The sequence below is a fragment of the Symphalangus syndactylus genome, chromosome 13 (genome assembly GCF_028878055.3).
Source record: "Symphalangus syndactylus isolate Jambi chromosome 13, NHGRI_mSymSyn1-v2.1_pri, whole genome shotgun sequence".
NCBI classification, from domain to species: Eukaryota; Metazoa; Chordata; class Mammalia; order Primates; family Hylobatidae; genus Symphalangus; species Symphalangus syndactylus.
Window position 1 is genome coordinate 53,454,467 of NC_072435.2, and position 13,946 is coordinate 53,468,412.

At 49.0% G+C, this 13,946-nt stretch overlaps 1 long non-coding RNA gene across 1 annotated transcript in view; it reads left to right on the top strand.

Annotated features, from left to right (window-relative positions):
* Nucleotides 1–13,946, top strand: part of LOC134732183 (uncharacterized) — a 41,319-nt gene that overhangs the window by 16,547 nt on the left and 10,826 nt on the right. The window contains exon 6 of the long non-coding RNA XR_010115067.1: nt 6,294–6,348. This is a non-coding gene — a long non-coding RNA (uncharacterized lncRNA). The remainder of the gene's footprint in view (nt 1–6,293; nt 6,349–13,946) is intronic.

Sequence of the window (13,946 nt, forward strand, 5' to 3'; positions counted from 1 at the left end):
AACCACAAAGGTGGCCAGGCGTGGTGGCTCACACCTGTAATCCCAGCAGTTTGGGAGGCCGAGGCGTGTGGATCATCTGAGATCAGGAGTTCGAGACCAGCCTGACCAACATGGTGAAACCCCATCTCTGCTAAAAATACAAAATTATCTGGGTGTGGTGGTGGGTGCCTGTAATCCCAGCTACTTGGGAGGCTGAGGCAGGAGAATCACTTGCACCCGGGAGGTGGAGGTTTCAGTGAGCTGAGATCGCGCCATTGCACTCCAGCCTGGGCAACAAGAGTGAAACTCCATCTCAAAAAAAAAACAAAAAACAAAAAACCCCACAAAGGTCCCAGGAAAAGCTCTGATTGGATAGACTTGGGTTATGTGCCTATTCCTGAACAAATCACCGTGGCCACAGGGAGAATACATGGATTGGCTCAGCTGAGCAACGTGCCAGGCAGAGGGGGAAATGGAGGAAGGAGCACTGAGAGAGGGGTGGTTCCCCAGGAAAAGTTCTTGTGGTGCAGTTGACCACAGGAAGAGTGAGGGGAGCTGGCCACTCCAGTGACACCCTGCCTAGGAAGCTTCTCTACCCTGGAGACTTCACCCTGCAGAGGGTGCCCTCTGGGTGCTAGAAATGGAGGTGGGACTGCTGCAGGAGGGGAGGAAGCATGAGGAATGTGTGTGTTCCATAGTCTAGAGAAGCACCAGGGCTATCACTGCTTATCCTTCTCCTGGTGGCAGAGAGTGGGTGGGAGGGTATTTCTATGTAGGCAGTTATATAGTGTGAACTGAAGGGGACAGGGAGAAAGCACCAAGAAAGCCCTTACTGTATACAGGACAGTCACTCTGAGAGACTTGGGGCACAATTACTTACTGAGCTGCCCAGGGAATTCCCTGCATTTTGGACATTACCACCCAACGCTTCATGAATCCATTTTCTTGCTGGTGGGAGCATAAATTGTTACAACCAGCCCTCATGGAGGGCAACATGGCAACATTGATTACATTTAAAAATGCACAGACTCCTAGCACTTTGGGAGGCCGAGACGGGCAGATCACTTGAGGTCAGGAGTTCGAGACCAGCCTGGTCAACATGGTGAAATCCTGTCTCTACTAAAGATACAAAAATTAGCCAAGTGTGGTGGCATGCACCTGTAATCCCAGCTATTCAGGAGGCTGAAGCAGGAGAATCACTTTAACTTGGGAGGTGGAGGTTGCAGTGAGCCGAGATTGCACCACTGCACTCCAGCCTGGGCAACAGAGTGAGATTCTGGCTCAAAAAAATAGTAATAATAGGCCAGGTATGGTGGCTCACGCCTGTAATCCCAGCACTTTGGGAGGCTGAAGCAGGCGGATAACGAGGTCAGGATATCGAGACCATCCTGGCCAACATGGTGAAATATCGTCTCTACTAAAAATACAAAAATTAGCCAGGTGTGATGGCACACGCCTGTAATCCCAGCTACTCGGGAGGCTGAGGCAGGGGAATCGCTTGAACCCGGGAGGCAGAGGTTGCGGTGAGCCAAGATCGCACCACTGCACTCTAGCCTGGCGACAGAGAGACTCCGTCTCAAAAAAAAAAAAAAATAATAAATAAAAAATAATAATAATAATAAATAAATTTAAAAAAGAAGCTCCCTGGCAATTCTAATGTGGCCCAGACCCTCTGGTCCAGATTTCCAGCCCCTGCATAATTCCTGGTCTCCTCTTGACTCCACCCCAGCACACACCCAAACCTGGGGTTCGGGCTGCTGCCCTTTCTCCTTGATTTGCCCTTGAAAGCGTCCTTCCCCTCCTGCTGGGCGCTGGGTGAGGCCAGCTCACGGCGGAGTGCTGGGGAAGGAGTAGCTCACCCTCGCAACCGCCCACACAGGAGCCCCTCTCTGTCCTCCCCCTGGGAAAGGGAACTTGGCATTCTGTATAGCACTGCTGGCCTCAGGAAACCTGGTGGGCTGCATGCCCGCATGGCCTGAGAGGACACCGCCAGCACTCAGCAGAAGAGTCATGTTGGCCGGCTCACTCCCTGCCAGCCCCTGAGGTCGAAGCTGCCTGAAACTGCGGTGCTGGTTTGCCACTGCCAGGAGATGCCAGCAGCCTAATTTACATGGCTGTCCAGGGTACCCCCAGGCATGAGACAGCCAGGAAAACTGCACCCCATCTTAGAAAACTCAGGAACCTGAGGGAGGAAGTCCAAACTGAAAAACCTCAATTAGCCAGGAGTGGGTGGCTTGTGCCTGTAATCCTAGCTACTCAGAGGCTGAGGCAGGAGAATTGCTTGAACTCGGGAGATGGAGGTTGCAGTGAGCCGAGATCCTGCCACTGCACTCCAGCCTGGGCAACAGAGTGAGACCCCGTCTCAAAAAAAAAAAAAAGAAGAAGAAAAAGAAGAGGAAGAAGAAGAGGAAAAGAAGAAGGAGAAGGAGAAGGAGAAGATGATGATGAGGAGGAAGAAAACAAAAAAAACCTGTTCCGAACAGCAGGCACTGCTGAGGAAGGAAAAGAACTTTAACAAAAAAGTGAGACAGAGATGAACTGGTAGTTGCATGGTCGGGGAGGACTACCAGAAACCAAACGAATCAAATGACTTCTCTGTTTAAAAATTCAACTGATAAACTCAGGAAGGGAATGATCACTGCTGAGAAATAAGTTGATACTATGAGAGTTCAGGTGGAAGGAAATCTCACCACAGTGCAAAACCAGAAAAAGATTTGGAGGACAAACCCTGATGATCTAACATTCAAAAAAGTGAAAGAGAAGGAAAAAAAAGATGTAAAGGGAAAACGATAATCGAACAATTAATTAAAGAGCATTTTCTTCCTTTTTTTTTTTTTTCAGAGATGGGGTCTTGCTATGTTGTTCAGGCTTGAGTTCCGTGACTATTAACATGTGTGATTATAGCATACTACAGCGTTAAAACTCCTGGGCTCAAGCAATCCTCCTGCCTCAGCTTCCCAAGTAGCTGGGTCTGTAAGCACACACCACTGCACCCAGCTCCTAAATTAAAGAACATTTTCTAAGCTGATGAAAGCTTTGATTAAAAGGGCAGATAGAGTTCCAGGAAGGATTAATTGAAAAGACGTATACTTAAACAGACCCTGGTGTAATTCCTGAATTATGAACTTCCAGACAAAAAGGAGGGTTACTTACAAAGGAAAGAAAAATCACGTGATATTGGCTTTCTCATCTGCCACCCTGAAAGTCAGGAGACGAATGGAACAGTGACTTCAGGGACAAGGACAGTGACCCAGGAATCCTATGTCCACAAAAGGTATCATGCACATATCAGGGCAATGGCAAGAGATTTCTCCTTTTCTTTTTATTTGTTTTGAGACAGGGTCTCGCTCTGTCACTCAGGCTGGAGTGCCTGATGTGATCACGGCTCACTGCAGCCTAGACTGGCGGGTCTTGAGCAATCCTCCCACCTTAGCCTCCCAAGTAGCTGGGACCACAGGTATGTGCCACTGTGCCCCACTTATTATTTTAATTTTTTTTTGTAAAGACGGGTCTCACTGTGTTGCCCAAGCTGGAAGAGATTTTAAAGTATGCAAAGACTTATATCCTCTCTGAGGAAAATGCTAAATAAATACTGCAGCCAAAAACAGATACACTGGGCCAGGCACGGTGGCTCACATCTATAATCCCAGCACTTTGGGAAGCTGAGGTAGGTGGATGGATCACTTGAGGTCAGGAGTTCGAGACCAGCCTGGCTGACATGGTGAAACCCCATCTCTACTAAAAATACAAAAATGGGCCTGGTGGCAGGCGCCTTTAATCCCAGCTACTCGGGAGGCTGAGACAGGAGAATCGCTTGAACCCTGGAGATGGAGATTGCAATGAGCCGAGATCTCGCCATTACACTCCAGCCTGGGCAATAGATCCAGACTTCATCTCAAAAAAAAAAAAAGTCCACAAACTCTTTGATGATCGTCCCTTCAAGATGTGGATCCTGGACCTTAATTTCCCTCCCTGGTAGTGTGGGACGGACCTAGTGACCCACTCCTAACCAAGAGAATCTAAGAGAGTGACAGGATGTGACTGAGGTTAAAGCATAAATGGTACCAGGAGTTCCTCTCTCTCTCATCACTTGATCTGAGGGAAGCTGTGTTGTGAACAGCCCCATAGATGCCCTTGGGACAAGGAACGGAAGTCTCCTGCCAACAGCCACATGAATGAGCTTCAGAGAGGATCCTGGAGCCTCAGCCTAGCCTCAGAGGGCTGCAGCCTTGGCCGACACCCGGTTACAGCCTCCTCAGAAACCTTGAACTGGGACCATTTAGCAGAGCTACTCCTGGACCTGACCCACAGAAACTGTCAGATAACAAACATCTCTTGTTGTAAACTGCTAAGTTTTGGGGTAATTTGTTACCCTGTCATAGATAAATAATACAATCTGTAAAGAAACACAAATTTCTATTTTAACAGTGGAGAGGTACCCATTAAAGGAAATGAAAAGTATCGTGGAATTTCTGAATTAATACGGTAAAGAATGATGAAAAACCTGAGCCAACCATCAAAGAAAAGTAAATGGGAAAGGGAAAATAACAATAATTTAGTAAGCATGAACCAGGAGAATGTAATAAAATCAGTAGACACACAATAAGATGGAAGAGGTTAAACCCATTTTATACCATCTATCATTATAAATTATGAATTTTCCTATCAAATTAGAAAAAAAGAAAATTCAAGTAGATGCTGTTTATATGAGACACATCTAAAATAAAGACACAATGAAAAGTTGAAAATTAATTGTTGAGCAAGGAGTTAATGGAAAAATGCAGACAAAAAAAGAAGCATAGTGCAGTATGAAGATGAATCAACCTAGAATCCAAGGGGCGAGGTCCTGAGCAGAGAAGGAGATTATGAAACATGGAAGTGCAATTCACAGAGAAACTAAAGTCTTCATAAACACTTATGTACCAAATAATGTGGTAGCCAAACACATAAAGCAAAACTCCCAGGAATACACAGAGAACATGATAAAAATATAATTATAATTATAATAGAAGGTATTTTAATACAAAGGACTAATTATCTGAGTATCTATTATTCAAGTCCCTGTAATTATAAGACTGCTTTGAAAAACAAAAGTATTCCTGGTACAATTACAGCAGCAACAATAATGATAATAAGAAATAACAAACATTAAGCTCTTACGATGCGCCAGCCAAGGTTCTAAGTACTTTACATGTACTAACACTTTTGGTCCTTACCACAAATTATATGTCATGATTTATTACTATCTGTTAGCCAAGACAACTATAATAATTTCTTCCACCCTTGTATATGCAAACTTTTGCAATGTGACTTTATCAATTCCTCTTTTAAGAGGCAGAGTGTATTTAAAAAAATTTTTTTTTGAGATGGTGTCTCACTCTATTGCCCAGGCTGGAGTGCAGTGATGTGATCTCAGCTCACTGCAATCTCTGCCTCCCAGGTTCAAGTGATTCTCCTGCCTTAGCCTCCCAAGTAGCTGTGACTACAGGTGCACACCACATCACCACACCCAGCTAATTTTTTTTGTATTTTTAGTAGAGATGGGTTTTTGCCGAGTTGGCCAGGCTGGTCTCCAACTCCTGATCTCAGGTGAGCCATCCGCCTCAGCCTCCCTAAGTACTGTGGCATGAGCCACTGTACCCAGCCTATTTTTATTGTTTTTTTTTTGAGATGGGGTCTCATTCTGTCACCCAGGTTGAAGTGCAGTGGCTCAATCTCGGCTCACTGCAACTTCCTGCTCCCAGGCTCAAGTGGTCCTCCCACCTCAGCCTCTCGAGTAGTGGGGACTACAGGTGCGAGCCACCAAGCCTACCTAATTTTTCATATTTTTGGAAGAGCGGGGTTTCGCCATGTTACCCAAGCTGATCTCAAACTCCTGAACTCAGGCAATCCAGCCCCCTCAGCCTCCCAAAGAGAATCTATTTTTATATCCATGAATCTGGTCTGGCTTTGCAACTTGCTTTGACAATGGGATGTTGTGGAAATTACTTTTTTTTTTTACTTATGAGTTAGGCCTCAAGACACTGCATAGCTTCCACTCTTGGTCTCTTGGAACACTTCCACCATCGTGTGAAGAAGCCTGGGCTGGGCTGCTGAAGACCTGTGGCCAAACACCCATCATCAGACATGTGGGTGAGGCATCTTAGAACATCTGGTCCCAGCTGAGTTGCTGGATAACTGTAGCTGCATTAGTAACCACGGGCAAGATCAGCAGACAAGCCATCCAGCTGAGCCCACACCAAACTGCCACACACAGAATTGTGAGAAAACAAAATGGTTTTTGTCTAAAATTTTTGAACTGGTTTCTTTTGCAGAACTGGACAACTGAGAAACCATTCCCATTTTGCAAATGAGGAAATAGAAGCACAGGTAGGTTGAGTAATTTGCCCAAATTTTCACAGCTATGATTATGATTCACAGTTAAGTCATGACTTGAATCCAGTTACTAATGAATTGAGCTTTTATAAAATTATTATTCACTCAAACATTCCTCCCAGTTCACTGTTAGCATTTATCCTGGACAATGCATCAACATTTTTGACGGTCAGCTTCTCAATAATTGTAGAAATACCCCATAATACAATATAATTCAAGTCAATTACAAAGTGAAACTACACTTTGAAAAAAAAAAAAAAGATTTTATGAAAGAGTAATATTGGGTGAGGTGCTGGTGGCTTATACCTGTAATCCCAACACTTTGAAAGGCCAAGGTGGGAGGACTGCTTGAGACCAGGAGTTCAAGACCAGCATGGGCAACATAGTGAGAGCTTGTCTCAGTACATAAATAAAAATAAATGGTTTGATTATTGTGACAGAAGTTGTCAACTGTTACCCAATATTCATTCTCTTTTCACTGACACGAACCCAGTTTTGCCTAGGGTGGTAATGTACTCAGTTAAAAATTCTCTCCTCCCAGACTCTTCTGCAGCTAGGGGTAGACGTGTGATGGTGTTTCGGCCAACGTAACATGAAAAATTCTACTTGTGGGGCTTCTGTGAAAGTTATTGCTTTCCCGATAAATAAGGGGCAGACTAAGGTGGCTCAAACTTTTTGCCTTGAGTCATGCCTCCTTTGAACTGGAATATGGATGAGATTCCTAGAGGTGCAGCCGCTACCTTGAGAAAGCAAACAGGAAACCTTCAGGAGGGTGAAGCGGTGGCCAGAAGGGCCGCATCTGTGATGTTTTTTGTGTGCAATGGCACCAGCCCATCTGTTTGCCCTTGGATTTTTTGTCATATAAGAAAAATAAGCTCCTAGCTTGTTAAAGTTGCTAAATTGGGTTTCTGTCAAATGCAACCCTGACTGATACAAATAGCAAAGGATTAAGAGAGGCCTTTAGGATGATAACTGAAGCCATCAATTACCTTTTGCAAAACATAGTAGTATTGCAGAAGTCAGATGTGAAGTGAAGGGTGTCTTGTCATGATATCACACTATACTTTCAAAAAGTCAACATTAGATTTATTATTTTTAAGCAAACTTTTAATTCAAGTACAACATACCTATGGGAAAGTACACTGGATTTATATTTGTCTTAAAAATGACATTGTTGCAATTATAACCTAAATTTCAGTAAATATTGGATAAAGTAAATGTCTTTTTTGTACTACTTGGTTTCATGTCTCGGTATAACATTATGCATGAAATTTTGCCCTCCCCCAAGTGGATTCACGCTAAAGCGTTTTTTTTTCCTCTAATACAATTACTTTTGGATAATGATGATGACTTGTATCTCTTTCAGAAAGTGGTAGATGTCTGTAGAAAGGCCTCTGTAGGAGTCCGGGCATGGTGGCTCACACCTGTAATGCCAGCACTTTGGTCGCCAAGGCGGGAGGATCTCAGGGAATCAAGACCAAAAAAAAAAAAAAAAATTCTACCTGTTATCTTCTCTGATCATATCCTAGTGAAAACAGAAAGCAACAATTTAAAAAAAAATCCCTAACACGGTGAAACCCCGTCTCTACTAAAAATACAAAAAAAATTAGCCAGACATGGTGGCGGGCGCCTATAGTCCCAGCTACTCAGGAGGCTGAGGCAGGAAAATGGCGTGAACCCAGGAGGTGGAGCTTGCAGTGAGCCGAGATCGCGCTATTATTGCACTCCAGCCTGCGCCACAGAGGGAGACTCCGTCTCGGAAAAAAAAAAAAAATCCAACCCCCCATGCCCCCCCGCCCCACGGCCCCCGCCTGCTCCCCTCAAGAATCATTGAGGAAAACAAACCTGTAATACTTACTTGGAAATTCAACCATTTCTTTTTTTATCTTTTTTTTTGAGACAGAGTCTCTCTCTGTCGCCCAGGCTGGAGTGCAGTGGCGCAATCTCGGCTCACTGCAACCTCCACCTCCTGGGTTCAAGCGATTCCCCTGCCTCAGTCTCCCGAGAAGCTGGGACTACAGGCGCCCGCCACCACGCTCAGCTAATTTTTTGTATTTTTAGTAGAGACGGAGTTTCACTGTGTTAGCCAGGATGGTCTCGTCCTGACCTCGTGATCCGCCCGTCTCGGCCTCCCAAAGTGTTGGGATTACAGGCACGAGCCACTGCGCCCAGCCTCAACTATTTCTTAACATGTTGATCAAAAAAAGGAATTAAGGAGAAGAATTTTTTTTTTTTCTGAGACAGAGTCTCCCTCTGTGGCTCAGTCTGGAGTGCAGTGGCACCATCTCGGCTCACTGCAACCTCCGCCTCCCAGGGTCAAGCAGTTCTCTTGCCTCAGCCTCCCCAGTAGCTGGGATTACAGGCATCTGCCACCACGCCCGGCTAATTTTTGTATTTTTAGTAAAGATGGGGTTTCACCATGTTGGCCAGGCTGGTCTTGAACTCCTGACCTCAGATGATCCACCCACCTAGGCCTCCCAAAATGCTGGAATTACAGATGTGAGCCACCATGCTTGGCCTCACAGACATTTTTAATTGTAATAAAAATTATAGTTACTTTGCAAAACATGTAACAATTTGTCCTCCCACCAGCAATGACCAGGATAGGTGTCCACTTCCCCACAACCTCATCCACCTTAAATGCTAGTCTCTTTTGAATTTTCGTCACAGTCACAGTTACTGTTCTGACAGGAATGTTCCTGACACTTTGAGAGGCTGAGGATCTTTGCACGTGCTTGTAGGATGTCTGGAGCTCCTCTTCTGTGAATTGCCTCCTCCTATCTTGGCCCATTTTTCCATGGTGTTGTTTGCCTTTTTGTTATCAGCTTGTAGGAGGCCTTTGTTTATTAAGGTCAAGGAGGCCCAGGAAGTGGAGCCAGCCTTGTGAGCAGGGAGGGTTCTTTCTGGGGCAAGGGGCAGATCAGAAGATCTGATAGAGAGCCCCCCCGCCAACTACGTGCTCACAGTGTGTTCAAGACTTACAGACCACAGAGCAGGAATGTGCAGGGCTCAGGTCAGCATTAGGGTCAGGTTCTTAGGAAAAGAAAGAGCAAAAACAATGAAACACAATACAAAGTAAAGAACAAACAAAGTGAGAAAATATAACATAAAATAAAATAAAGGCAGTAAGGCCCTGGGCCTGAGACCCTGAGAAAAAGCTGGTAGGTCTTAGTCCACACCCTGCCCCGTGTTTCCTTCCTTTTAAATGTCTGCAGCAAGCATTCATATTCTCATTTAATGAAGAATCCGGCCAAGCACGGTAGCTCATGCCTGTAAACCCAGCACTTTGAGAGGCTGAGGCAGGCGCATTGCTTGTGGCCGGGAGTTGGAGACCAGCCTGGCCAACATGGTGAAATCCCGTCTGTACTGAAAATATAAAAATTAAGCTTGAACCTGGGAGGCGGAGGTTGCAGTGAGCCGAGATCACGCCACTGCACTCCAGCCTGGGCAACAGAGTGAGACTCTGTCTTAAAAAAAAAAAAAAAAAAAAAAATTAGCCAGGCGTGATAAAAATTAGCCGGGCATAGCGGCGCGCGCCTGTAATCCCAGCTGCTACTCAGGAAGCTGAGGCATGAGAATCACTTGAACCCGGGAGGTGGAGGTTGCAGGGAGTCGAGATAGCACCACTGCACTCCCGCCTGGGCGACAGAGCAAGACCCTGTCTCAAAACAAAAACAAAAACAAAACAAACAAACAAAACTCCCGGTGACCCAGCCCAGAGAGGAATGACAGCCAGGAATGGAACTTGAGGTTTCATTCCACACCACAACACTGTCTTTTAATTTTTTATTGTTTTACTTCTCTTCATTGTATTTTGTTTTATTTCATTGTTTTTACCCTTTCTAAGGACTTGTGAATAAATGCGTGGAACTGCAATGTGCATACAGTAGGCGCCCAAGCGTAGGCAGTGCAGCCCCTGCTCCCCGCCCACGGGTGGCTTCGCTGATGAGCCTGAGGCGGGCAGCCCAGCCCTCCCGCCCCTAGGCAGCCTGGCTCCAGGCCAAGGGGCAGCGGAGAGCTTCGGGGCTGCGCGTGGGAGCGCACGGCCAGGTGGGCTTTTTATGGCGCGGGCCGAGGAGGTCATTCTTTTTAGTGGGCTGTACAGCGTCCACCGCGAGGCACTTTATCTTTAGCTCTTTGAAGGCTACGATGGAGCCACCTCCTCCGCTTTCCCAGTGCTTGCCTCCACCTCCCCCTTGACGCCCGGGTGCCCGCGGCTGCTCCCGGCTGCAGTGTCCCGATCTGTGGAGTGCAGGGTCCCTCTAGAGGTCCCCGGGCACCCTCAGCTCTCAGCCCCCGTCCCCTGGCACAGAAGATTCCAGCTCCCGGGTCATGGCCCTCCACCCCCACTCGAACCTCCATCCCGTTCTGCGCCAGTCTTGAATTGCTTTTTAAAATAGTAATAATAATTTCCACTTTGATTTTGGATTCGGGGGATGGGTACGCGTGCAGATTTGTTACACGGGTGTACTGTGAGGTTTGGGGTACGAATGATCCCGTTACCTAGGTAGTGAGCATGCAACCCAGTAGATGGTTTTTCAGCCCTTGCTTCGCCCACACCCCGTGGTAGTCCCCAGTGTCCGCTGGTCCATCTTTGTGCCCCTGTGCAATGCATTGCCCTTGACGGGCCAGGCGATCTCCCCGAGGTGGGACCCTGGCCACCCTCCTCCATTCTGCAGCCTCCACCCCCAACACCCCAGCCAGGGCCAGCTCAGAGGCGCCCTTGACTTGCCCACGGGGCCTGCACCCATGCTCGCCCAAACCCCTCGCATCCAGCACTGCAGGCCGGGCTCTGAGCGCCGTCGGGCGTGGTCGCACTCTGCCCTCTGCCCTCTGCCGCCCCTCCGGGCCAGCATCCTCAGGGATCGCGTGGGTGACGGCCCCTCTCGTAGCGGGGGTGAGCTGGGCTGGTCCGAGGGGTCTCCGCGGCTTCCCCAGCCTCAGTCCCCGCTCGCTCCGCGCCCTCCCCGCGGGGTCGATGGCTGGGGGACCCGGCTCCGGCCCAAGCCAATCAGAGCTTCCTGAGCAGCGCGAGGTGGCTGCCCGAGGGCGGGCGGGGTGCGGCTCGGGCGGGCTCCTGGAGGCCTGGGTGGCGCAGGCCGGGGGAGCGGAGGGAGGAGGCGGCCCGAGCCCGAGCCGCGCGGCGGGTGGGCTCCCCTGACCCGGCTCCGACCCGGCCCCGCGCCCTCCCGGCCGCTCGATCGCAAAGCGTCTGCTGCCATCTGGTGGCGACGCCTGGGCAGCTGCGGAGCGGGGAGGCCTGGCCAGGCTGGTGCTCAGACCCCCACCCAGCGCCCCAGCGCCCCCGCGCCCGCGCCGCTCTCCCGGGAAGTCCCCAACAGCCTCTGGCTTTGCTCGGCTTCTCCCAGCAGAAACCGAGCCCCACGTCTCCTTGCAGCCAGCGCGCGGTGGCTGGCGCCGCGCCCAGGGGGTGACGTGCGTCCCTCTCTAACCCGGTTTTCTCATCTCTAAAGTGGGGTTCATGGAAGTGCGTGCCTTGTGGAGGCTTCGCAAGGCTCCCTTAGCTCAGAAATCAGGCCTTGTCCCTGAGGCACGAGGCTGCGGGCACGAGGCTGCGATTTGGCGGCAGCCGTATTTGCACACAAATACGGCTCGGAGCTGGCTCGGTGCGGGTGCTGGAGGGGTGCAAAAAACGAGGAGGGCGGGCCAGGCTCCCACCAGGAGCACCTGCAGATCGCCCTGATCGTCAAGAGCAAGGCATGACCCCTGCAGAACTGGCAGTAGGCTCGGGGCGAGGGGGGAGGGGGAGGGGACTGTCACCGGGGGGCCAGAATCCTCTAAGCCTGGGGACAGGGGACTGAGCAAGGCAGGTAGAGCCCCAGGCCCAGGCAAGAGCTCGAAGAGTATTAGCTTTTGCTGTTGTAAACCCCATGGGGTGGTCTGCAAACTGCTTCCCAGACCCGCTCCCTCATGCCCTGGCTCAGCTCTCACATCACTGGTGCTGGCCACATCGGGGATTTTCTGTTTCCCCCTCTATAAACTCGGGATGCCAATGCCAGCCCCCACTCCCGGATGAGGTACCTGGTGTACAGATGACTCGGCCTCCCTGCTGACCGTGCCCCCTGGCATCATTGATCCCCGGGGTTTTCCCTCTAAGCTCCCGGAGGTTAGTTAATTCTCTGCCAGTGTGCAGAGACTCCCACAGCTGCCCCCAAACCTTGAGGTCTCCCCCCATATCCTCCTGCCTTATAGGCAAGGCCTGTTTCCTGACCCAAGGGAAGGCGGGTGTCTTTCCTGGGAACCCTCTCCGCACCATCACAGACTAGAGAGTCCAAATCACAGGTCATGTTTTCTTTCCAAAAAAAGGAGCCCCACTGAGGCAGAAACTTCATTCCTTTAATAAGATGATGGTATATTTAAGGAAAATAAATATTTCTTTAAAAAAGAAAAAGCGATTTGGATCCACTCACATGCCAAGCACTGTCCCGGAGACGTGGGGCTGGGTGCATGGCTACGTGGGATTCCAGCAGTCATACAGCTTTAATTATTTCTCAGTGTACCTACCACAGAGGTGGCCTGCAGCACAGGGTGTGACAGCCAGGTATGCCACCAGTAAGGGGGATGTCTCGGCAGCTGCCAGCACTCCGCCTGTGAAAACGCCGGCTCCAATTCAAAGGTATCAAATATTTGCCTAGCTGTTCAACATTTCTTCAAATAATATACTCACGACTAATTCATATCTGGACTCGATGTCTTTATCTCTCCAGGCCTCCCTCCTGGATTAGAGTGTCTTGTCTATTCCGGGAGAAAGTTGTCCTACATTCTAAAAATAGAGCTCGGAGCCTGGACATGGGCATACACAGTCAGGGGAGGCTTTATTTATTTATCTTAAGGGTTGTCCTCTGAAGACAGCTGCAGCTGAGCCTGGGACTCACTCATCAAATAGCCATTCATGGCTGGGCGCAGTGGCTCAAGCTATAATCCCAACACTTTGGGAGACGGAGGTGGGTGGATCACCTGAGGTCAGGAGTTCCAGACCAGCCTGGGCAACATGGTGAAACCCCATCTCTACTAAAAATACAATAATTAGCCGGGTGTGGTGGTGGGCGCCTGTAATCCCAGATACTCAGGAGACTGAGGCAGGGGAATCGCTTGAACCCAGGGGGCAGAGGTTGCAGTGAGCCGAGATTGCACCACTGCACTCCAGCCTGGGCAAAAGAGTGAGACTCCATCTCAAAAACAACAATGAAACAAAAACAAACAAAAAAACAACAACAGAAAACAAACAGCCATTCATGGGTACTCAGCAGAGGGCAGGGCCTTCTAAGAAGTCTGTGCTGGCTGCTGCCTTCCAAAAGAGGCCGTGCTCCACTCCAGGGGATGCTCTGTGACCTCTGAAGTGAGGACAGCCTCTCAAATCAGAGGCACGGGCCTCTCTCCTCCACACATGGGTTCTTCTCCTCCTGGGGATTCAAAGCCCCAAATGCCCCTGTATCATCCAGGACCCAGTGGGGGAGCGGGTGGATTGCTCATTCTGGCCATCCAGGTGGAGTTTAATAAATAACTGTTTGCATGGGGGACCTCAGGAGGAGGGGTTGTATGCTGGGTCTAGTAGCAGTGGGCTGTTCCCA